General features: G+C 44.4%; 1 protein-coding gene across 1 annotated transcript in view; it reads right to left on the bottom strand.

The window, feature by feature from the left end:
• Nucleotides 1-9,779: 9,779 nt before the first annotated feature.
• The window catches only part of LOC125957978 (uncharacterized), a 31,246-nt gene continuing 31,025 nt past the window's right edge, over nt 9,780-10,000 (bottom strand). Inside the window, exon 5 of the mRNA XM_049691065.1 lies at nt 9,780-10,000. This exon is cut by the window's right edge and continues 820 nt beyond it. The gene's annotated coding sequence lies outside the window, so the exon portion shown is untranslated.

Below are 10,000 nucleotides of genomic sequence, written 5' to 3' on the forward strand. Positions count from 1 at the left end.
GTCTCTTGCGAACTTTGGGACTTTCGAGCGCGAAGAAAGTCACGGTGGTGGAGAGGGAGATACTCTCCACGACGGATGCGGAGGATCCATCGAACTACTCAATTGAACCCCCTCGTACACCACGACATTTAGTTGCTGGAAGTTTTGGTTTTCTATTTTTATACAAAGCTTCAGAGAGACAGAAAGAGAGAGAGACAGATAGAGATAAGGACCTCGATCATCCTCTCATTTTTCTACTAGAAGATAAGATGAAGCGGGAAAAGCTTGGATAGTAACACTAGTCTCTCGGTGCAGTAGTTTCTCTTGAACTACTTACAGCTCTCCGTAAGCATGGTAATGCGAGCTACGTATGGTCGTTTATGGGGCAGCTTTCGGGACTTCTTCTGATAACAGCGCTCATCGATGCAGTTTAAAAAGTTCAGAACAGTTAGGCTCTCACAAAGATGGTGCACACATGATCGTAGATAGTACATGGCCGTTGTGCGTAAGCAGCTAACAGCGTTCGTGGGCGGAAACGCTTCTTGAGCTTCCTACTATCGGCAGACCAGCTGCCAGACTAATATTCGGCTTCAGCTTTCTGTGAAATTCCGGTTGTCGAGATCCTGTCGGTTATGAAGCGTCTCACCGGTACTCAACGGTGAGGTAAAGGTTAAGCTATCAATGTACGTTCCCCGCTTGGAGCCTGTTTCGAGACTACATGGCAGTATGGTTCTTGTGTTTACGTTAAACTATGTTTGGGGTATCCAGCTGCGATAAACTCTTTCCACGCCACCTACGCCTTCTTCTAAAGATAAATGCTTACATTCCTTTGTGCGTTTTGCTACTGGTTCACATTTTGTTTTGCTTACACGTTAAACTAATCTTAGGATGATCTGTACGCTTTGATAACCTAATTGTCTTTGTGTGTTTCTGTAACAAACGTAATACAAATGAAAGCTGAGAAACAAAATACTATCCAGCAAAGGTTGGAACCAGCGTAGGAGCTGCAATGTAAAGACAAATGTAATAGACAGATCTAAGAGGTGTAGAACCAAGAATGAATTAGCTAAGATAGACAAGATAGAGAAACATTCAATAGGAAAGATAGAGTGAGATAGATAGAGTATTTAGTATTTTCCAACATCCGGAGGAAAATAGAGCGAAAACGAAAGAGATAAAGATTATTTTCGATCACCAGAGGCGAAAAAGTGTACGAGAGATAAAAGGAGAGAGAGAGAGAGAGAGAGAGAGAGAGAGAGAGAGAGAGAGAGAGAGAGAGAGAGAGAGAGAGAGCAAGAAGGATGTTTAGAAAGAGAATTGGTGGTACAATCGTACAGCAAGTCCCATGCATGGCAGACGGATAGGAACGAAATTGCGCAGCAGGAAAACATTCAGAAAAGGGTAAGAGCCTAGAACGCAATCAAACACGAACATAATCGACACACAACACAACACAGGATGGCAGGTTTCGGTGGTTCTGATGCGGAAACGGAAGGAGGAAGAAAGAAAGAACCAAAACGAAGACACAGTTCATTTTCGGATATTAATACTTTATTCCGTTCTTTTCTTTTTTGTTTATTTTGTTTTGTTGTTTTTTTGTTTTCTTATGTTTTGTTTTTCGCTAGAAATAATAGAAACAAATAATAGATCCTCTTTCATTGTTTTCTCTTTGTTGTTCTCGCTTTATACCCTCGCCGAATGCTCTCCTTGCTTCGCTTCTTCGTGTCCCGATTTTCTTGGCTCGTTTTTTTTTTAGTGCGTTCGTTTTCATGTTCTGGCATTATCGGGCGCATGTGACCGTTTTGTTTGTTTTTTTTTGTTTTTTTATGTTTGTTTATTTCCCTTTTCTCTGCCTTCTCTGCTGCCATCCCGTTCTCATGTACGACCATCATTCGCTTAGTTGCGCTATGATTCGCACCATGTTGCCTCACACCGATTGCGGCGCACTATGTTTGGCAACCGTATGTCGGGGTGTTATGTATGCATTTGTATCTGTGTTTGTTTGTTTTGTTTGTTTGTTTGTTTGTTTATTTTTTTCGTTTTCTTTTCGTTCTGTGTTTGCTGTTTTGAGTATTTTCTTGTAACACTATATTTCACGTAACTCGTTTTTCTTTTTTGTTATGGTTTTCGTCGCCCTCCTTCCTGTTGCTTGCAGCTTCACGACCTATTCAACATTTGATTTCTACTATTATTAAGTTTTTTTTCCTTGTTATGCAGTTAAGTTCCTTCTGTTGCTAAGGTATGAACGAGTTGTTCCAAAACCAAACCGGAAAAAAGCAAAACAGAACAATATGTACAAATCAACGGCAGATAGTAAAGTGCTAATGCAAACCCCATCGCCCCATCGTCTAGTAAAGTGTGTTTCTGGGTGTGTTTATGCTAACATTTTCCGATTGGCATACCTTTAAAATGTGTGTCTTCGCCTACATCCGTCTTGCGTCATCTTATACGTCTTTGCTACCGCAATTTCCTGTCCTGACGTTCGTACCTAAAGGAATTCGCAATGCTGTATAGCTATCGGGATGCTGACGGTAACGGTGACCATTTATCTCACTATTTTCAAGTCTAGTTCGTGACCACAAGACCGCAAGCTACGTTCGTTCTTTCAACGCCTCTGTGTAGGACCGGGATGGTAGGGCGGGTGTGTCTGCTAAACTATCAAGTGCCAGTGAACTCACCAAAAAGCCCCTTTCCCCAGCAGCACCTGTTCCCAATTGGCCTCAACGAAACGCAAACCCATCATAGCGGAGAAGAAACAAATCCCTTTTGCCAGCACGCCACGACTTCATTGTGGAAGGATAAGCTTCGATGGGGAAAGGGATGTTTAAGGGATGGTGGAAGATTGCAAAGCGTATGGAGCGCAGCAGCCTACTCAGCGGAATAGGTTGCAGCTTTGCTTTGGGGTTGGCAAACCGCAAACACCAGCCAGTTCCTCACTAAATGAATCTGCGCCCTTTCCAGTGTCCGTCCGATGCTCAAGTCTGCGCGTGCCTTCGTAAGGCCAAAACATTTGATGTTGCCCGAAGTGAACACTTCAGTCGCGCGCAACCTGTGCTTGGTGTATTTTTAGTCATCTCGGGCGCTACGGAGGTTTTCTGGTGGTGCAAGGAATCATCAAACTGTCGATCCGTTTTCTTAAGTGACATTCGGTGACAAAAGGACGATTTCGAATCACTTGCGTGATTGTGATTGCCGCTCCTCACCGCAAACGGTTGCGGTAGGACATCCTCCTTTCACCTCCCGCAGCCCATACGCTTAACAGACGAGGCTCTGCCTGATGGCTGATTTCGAGTGTTCGAGTCGAGGGCTAATTGGTGTGTGTGTGTGTTTCTGTATCTGTGTCTGTACGTGTACGTGTGCGGTTGTCTCTCTGTTGGTTCAGATAAGCGGTTCAAAGGAGCTTCGCCCAAAACTACGACCATTCCATTTCGCGATCATTCGTTCAATGATCCGTTCAACGTAGAATTAGATAACTTTCCTTAACAACGTTTACTCTGCATGCACTCTTCACACATATACATATATGTTTCTCGTGGATGCTTCCTTTTCATCATCTTCAGCCATTGTATCTTTGTGTGTGTCGGGGGTTCACACTGGAATAACAAATTCATCCCCCCTCTTTACGCGCGCGCCCATCCTCATTGCAGATCGATCGTGGTGCGTGCATTCCTCCACCTGCATACCGCCGAGTTGATTTTGAAGTATTTCTTACGTAGTTACCTAGTTTCTTTGCTCCGTTTCTCTGTTTTGTTTTGGTTTTTACCTCGTTCTATAAAACACACCTAGAACATTCTAATGCGTCAGACGATGACTGCTCCCCGGTGTGGAGTGGCATTGGTTGTGTGAGTGAGTGCGTGTGTGAGTGTGTGTTACTGTTTCTTCTTTGAAATTATCTACCATGTTCTGCTGTTGCTGCCTTCATGACTACTGCATTAATCGCGCATCGCCGCCCAATGGCCATCCACGTATTCACTATTTGATGTTTCGTTTCAGTTACTCTAAAAAGGGAGAATGAATGGTGGTAGTGGTGGTAGTGGTGGTGAAGTTGATGTTGTGTTAATTTGTTTCTGTGCCAAGGGTACCCTGTGGCTGCCGGGTATTGTTCCGATGATCGCGGGAATATTTCGTACACGAGATGCTCCTACAACTGCCCTATTCCGGTATGTTGTTGTATGTTGCCTGTTCAATGTGCTACGTACACAACACCCAGGATCAAGTGATTCGCTCAGGATGGACTGAATGGCCATCGTGAAGGTAGCCTATCCATAGATAAAAAAGGAAGAGAGAGAAGTAAAGAGAGCGCGAGAGAAATAAAGAGAGAGAGAGAGAGTGAGAGAAACAAAGTAAACGGGAAATGGAAATGTGCAACAATGTTGGATTCAGCTTGCTGGTAATACCGCAAGGCTGGCCCAGGCCGGTTCCTCCGGTTCGTTTACCTTCTTCTCTCCTCTTCTTTGTGTGCCTGTATGGATGTGTTGTGTAACGTTTGTAGTCGTGTGGGTTATACATTTTGCGGAAACAATTTCTACATCATCTACTGTACACAACATGCCGTGCTTAACATCCCACCCCCCCGCCCCTGCACAAAGAGGATTACGAATGCCGGATATCCTTACTGTAAGATTCTATCCGTGTTTGGCCTTCGTCGTCGATCATCGTCGTCGGCCGCTGGCTGACCATGTGGCGAGCGGGTGTCAACCGTATCTTATTGTTTTTTTTTCTTCTCTCGGTTTTGTTTGTTCTCTCTGTGACCAATTTCAAATCTGTACACTCTAGCTTATTAACGATACTTCTTGTTATATATTTTTGTTTTGCTCTGTTATCCGTTTGTTTGTTTCGTTTTCCGTGCGCGCTCTCCCTCTCCCTCACTGGCATGCTATTCCTTCGGGTCGTTGACGTTGGGGACAACGAGATTTAGTGGTACCAAAACAACAAACCGACACTTAGCCTAGCACTGCGCAAACCATCGATCTTCCCCGGCGGCCGTAATACTGTTGCACTGTTCCTTTTTTTCTTCGTTCGGTTCCTCCGTTTCTCGGCGGGTGCCATTGTCCCATTCCCTCTCAGTCTAAACGGTTTATACCAAAGTACCAAACGCCTTATCAACGAGCACGACGCCATGCGTGGTCTGCAAATGGACCATCTCATCGCTGCAAGCGCTCCTCGATGCGTCGAATCAAACGATAACATGTGACCATCGCATTCGGCGGGAACCCGAAAATCAATATTCATTCGCACATATGTATATAACTCTTTGTCTCTCTCTCTCTCTCTCTCTTTCTCTTACTCTCTCTCTCTCTCTCTTTCTCTTATTCTCTCTCTCTCTCTCTCTCTCTCTCTCTCTGTCTCTCTTTCTTTCTTTCTTTCTTTCTTGCGCTCAATAATTCGGGAATATCCTGACGAATTATGCCCGCAATGTTGTTTCCTAAAAAAGTGGTGGATTTGTGCGATGTTTCCTTCATTTTCCTCCAAGGGTTCGGGACCTGCAGCAGTATCTGTGTGAGTGTATGTGTGTCTTTGTATTGTTTGGTTGTAGCTAGTGGAGGTGATGGTGCTGCTGCTGATTGTGTAGCTGTCGTGTTGCACGCTCTTTCAGCAAGGGGTGGGATTATTTGGGCGAGCATATCCTACTCTACACCATTTTCTACCTTCTAAGCACGTTAATTCTTTCCACCCTCGCCGGTCATCGCCAACTGATTCCTCTCTACGTACGTGTGTGGGGTGGCGCCATGTTTCGTCGCTCTGTTCGACCTCTCCGCTGATAGAGTATCATGCGCACTGTGTTCAAAGTGTCGGTGGTTTGCTTATCTGCTGCTTCTGCTGTTGCTGCTACTGCTGCTGCTGCTGCTGCTGCTCAACGTGTTCTTGAGGTCCTACACCTTTTGGGCCTAATCGAAGCCATCTTCTTACATCAATTTATTCCTGAAGACGCTTGTTAATTAATTCGTACTGTTACGCTTCGGCTTCGGTTGTGTTTTCGGTTTGGGTGTTTTTTTTTTATTTCTTTTTAACCTTCCCCCCCTTTCCGCATACTCAACGCCGCATTGTTAATGTTATTGTTGTTTTGTTCTCTTGATGTTTTTTTTTTGTGTTGTTGCTATTTTTAACGTTTATTACCGTGTTCCGAAGGAGAAATTGTAATAAAATCCTTTCCAACGTGAACACCATTAACAGTTCGCAGCATTCTGTCCTAATCCAACTAGTATTGGGTTTGTTTGCTGTTTGCTGTCCTCTCCGTGGCTCTGTTTTGTTTGTTGCCCGTGTTACGCATCTACATCTCACATTTATATTAACAACTATTGATTATAATTTTTAGAGATTTGACTGCCTGTTTTCTGTTCTTTTTTTGTTTTGTTTCTTTAAATTTACCCATGTGTATTCAGAATCTTCCGCACGGCCAATTGTTTTGGGACATAATCATCCGTTCACGACGAGGTCCTCCTGGAATACCGTTTTACGCTTTTTGCTGCTGTCTGTTTCACAATAAACGCTTACATTTATGTCCTTGCGCTACACATGCACACACACACACACACATTCCTTCTTCGCATATGGTATCCATCCATCTCCAGATACAAAAAAGAGAAAAAAAATAGACTCCAAGGTGGGATCAAACGGTGGCATGCTGCACGTGATCACGTGAGGGATGAATGGTATAAGAGTTGTACCTTCTTCTATTCGCTTCCGCCGCCCACGAGTGATTGACAAATTCATTTAGTCGATTCTGACTTTTAATAAAAAAAAAGAAAAAAGGAAGACCAACTGAACGGCCATGTCGTGAGTGTCATTCTCGCAGGTTAACAGTAAAATTTCAACAACCCACCCAATTTGCCGTCCCGGCTGTAAATGCAAACGTGGTTCTACAGAAGACCATCGATAGGTGCCAGATATCAGAGATATTCAGAGTTCGAAGGTTTTACCAATGGGTTCGAAACCCCCGTTCCCCAATTCCCGAGAGTGCATTCTTGCTGGGTTAATAAAATAAAATAGCATAACTGCAAGGAAGGAACGAACAAGTAAAACTTCATAAAAACCTTTGGCGGTTGTATCCTTTCGCTTCGGACATGCTGTCTTCCCCGTTATGCCGAGCTCAATGGAAATTTGTTTGAACTAGATGGATGTGAAAGGTATGTACTTCCGTGTGTCCTGTGGCCGTTTGCTGTGGAATCGTGTTGTGAGTTCGCGTGCCCGTACTGCGCGATTTGCTTCTTCTCAACGTCCGTTTTGCTTGCTTAACGATGCTGCGTTTGACGTTCGGTGGACAGACAGGCAGGCAGACAGGCAGGCATGCACGCATGCACGCTACTGCAGTCGCAGCCTCAAAAAGCTGCGCTGCGTTTGATGCTTTATGAGACGCTATAGTGTTTTTTCTTTGCTGTGCTGTTCTTCTTCACCGGATCGCTCTATACACCTTCTACCCTCTGCTCCTGCTTCACGCTTTTATACTCATTAACTAACAACAATTGTTGTAAAAATTGACAGACTAATTTAAATAGTTGTGACTTAAATTTAGCTACAAAGAGTTGTTGACTGTTCTCGTAGAGGAGTGGGAGAGAGGGGGGGGGGGGAGGTGGGGATTTTTCCTATGTTCCCCTTTATTCACGCTATCCCGCCCATCGCGCCATGGGAAGATAGTTTGTTGTTATGTTAGCTTTCCTTCGATTCTTTGCCTTTCTTCTTTGCTTTTCTTTTCTCTACTCTTTCTTCTCTCTATCTTCTTTTCTGTTTTTTTCTGTTTCTTTTAACCCTTCATTCACCCTTTATCGAGGGTTTTACTGCCTTCTCTTACTGTTTTACTTTCAATTCAATTGTTTTTTATCTTTAGAGGCCATCGTTTCCCAATGCAAACGTGGTAGTTTGGTGTGTTCTCATTTGGCTTTCCTACTGTATTTTTCCTAGTATTCGTTTTGTTCGGGACTATTCTCTGTATCGTTTACCCCCTTAGCGAGCATTTCATTTTCTCCCTTCTCTTCTTCTCGGCTTCTTTTTGTTTACTTTTGAGATTTCTTTTTATTTGTTCGCTACCGTCTTTTTGCTCCTCAATGCTAGTAGTTGGCGAAGAACGGAGATAATATATCGGTATGAGGGTAATGCGTACCTTACTATGCATATGCACCAGGAAAGTGTAGAGTGAGTGAAGGGAAGGAGGGTGCGGAGGGGTGGTGGTGAAGGATAGTATGTAAGTGTATCTTGATCGTGTGCGGGTTCGGGGCCGTGTTCGTTTTCTGCGCTCGTTTCTATAGCTTCGATTGAAATTCCGCTAGTGGAAGAGTTGAGTTAAAAACTAGAGTTACATCTGACGTCTTCTGCACTCTCACCATACGGCGCACCGAGTGTTGCGTGTTACCCGCGGGGAGCCGTGGAGGGCATTGCGAGTCAAGAACCGCCTGCCGGTCCGTTACACCAGCCTATGAACTATGTTCCGTGTTCTCTCTTTCTCTCTCTCTCTCTCTCTGCGCCTCTTTCTTTATTGTTTCGCTACCTCTATGATGATGTTGGAACAGGTAGTATCGAGGATGAGAGTCCGGAACCGCGACTAGGTCCCGGGACGTCCGGGTTGCAGAACACAAATAACAAACCCGGACGTCGCACATCGCGCCAAAGATTTCCCCCTCGTGGGTGGGGAGAGTAAACAACATCCAATAGCCCGCCATGTCCGACACATTGAACAAAACTAACATCATCCCGGGTTTTTGGTTAACCTGACCAACGCGCTTATTCTCTAAACCTTGGGTTTCCCAGGCACCCTGACCCTCAAACTCCCGTTTCTGCGCGCTCCTTGCTTAGCGAGGCTGCTGCTGCTGCTGCTGCTGCTGGTTAACCGATTACACCTAGTTTAGCCCGAAAACAGTAGGCTTCGCTGTGAGTCCGAGTCCGATTTCAACAATTAAACTGCCCGCTGACCGCGTACACCACGACGGACCAGCGGACGATGCGTTACGGTGCGTTACCCACCCTCTGGGGTCCGGGGGTTATGTACCGCCTTTTGTTTTGTTTTGTTTGGTTGTTGGTTGTTTTGCTTGTTATATCTAAAATGTAACATTCTTATTTCCTTCGCCTTTATCTTATCCACACACACGCACGCGCACACACACACGCGTCCCTCTAAATCTATATGCAGTAAGTTAATTTTCAACATTCACCTAAATTGTCCATCTTTTGTCGTTTTATCGGTTTGTCGTTTTACTGTTGTTGGTGGTTCTGGTGGTTTAGACTCCAATTCGGTGATGGCTCCAGTGCCACTCTCCCATTAACAAAATCCGGTGCTCTACTGCACCGTCGTCTCTTCTTATGGTTTTTCTCTTAGTAACGCTTTTCCTCAGAATCGGTTTTTGCCTTATTGTATACTTATACATTGCCCCCCATCCAATCCCATTCAATAGTTTCATCAACATGCTAATGCGGGTTACGGGGTTGTTTTCTTTTCTCTCTTTCTCTCTATTCCTCACCGGCTGCTTCATGCGTTTCTGGTTCGGTTGGACACTGGGGTGGTCCGCCTTTGCCGGTTCTGTGTGTGTACCGTTTTGGTGTGTAGCGGCACTATTTCCAGTACTGTCTGGTGCCATACATTCGATGCCAATTTGACAAATGGTTTGGTTTTGTCTTTTATACTCTTTACACATACGGAATTATGGTTTGATTTTTGGCCAATTCGGTCGCAAAGATGAGTGCTGTATGTGTGTTTTTTCTGCTATGCTCCTTCGAGCATCGTACTTCCTCAATTATACCCTATTATTTCCTCTCTTGTTTTCTTTTCTCTTCTGGATTTCTTTCCTTTTCTCTTCTTCCTTTTCTTCTTCTTCTTCTTCTTCTTCTTCTTCTTCTTCTTCTTTTCTAAAATTGAACGCCTTTCAACGTGTTGCTCTACTGTGTTTCGATTAGTGTGTTTAATCGGCCTGTTGCTTTGTTGTTGTTGTTGTTGTCGTTTGTTTTCCGGGACACGTTTCGAGTACTATTGCATAGCGATAACGATTAACATTGTTTCCTTCCGTGCTTCACCGTGGTTCGTTAACCTAGTGTT

The sequence above is a fragment of the Anopheles darlingi genome, chromosome 3 (assembly GCF_943734745.1).
Source record: "Anopheles darlingi chromosome 3, idAnoDarlMG_H_01, whole genome shotgun sequence".
Classification (NCBI taxonomy): Eukaryota; Metazoa; Arthropoda; class Insecta; order Diptera; family Culicidae; genus Anopheles; species Anopheles darlingi.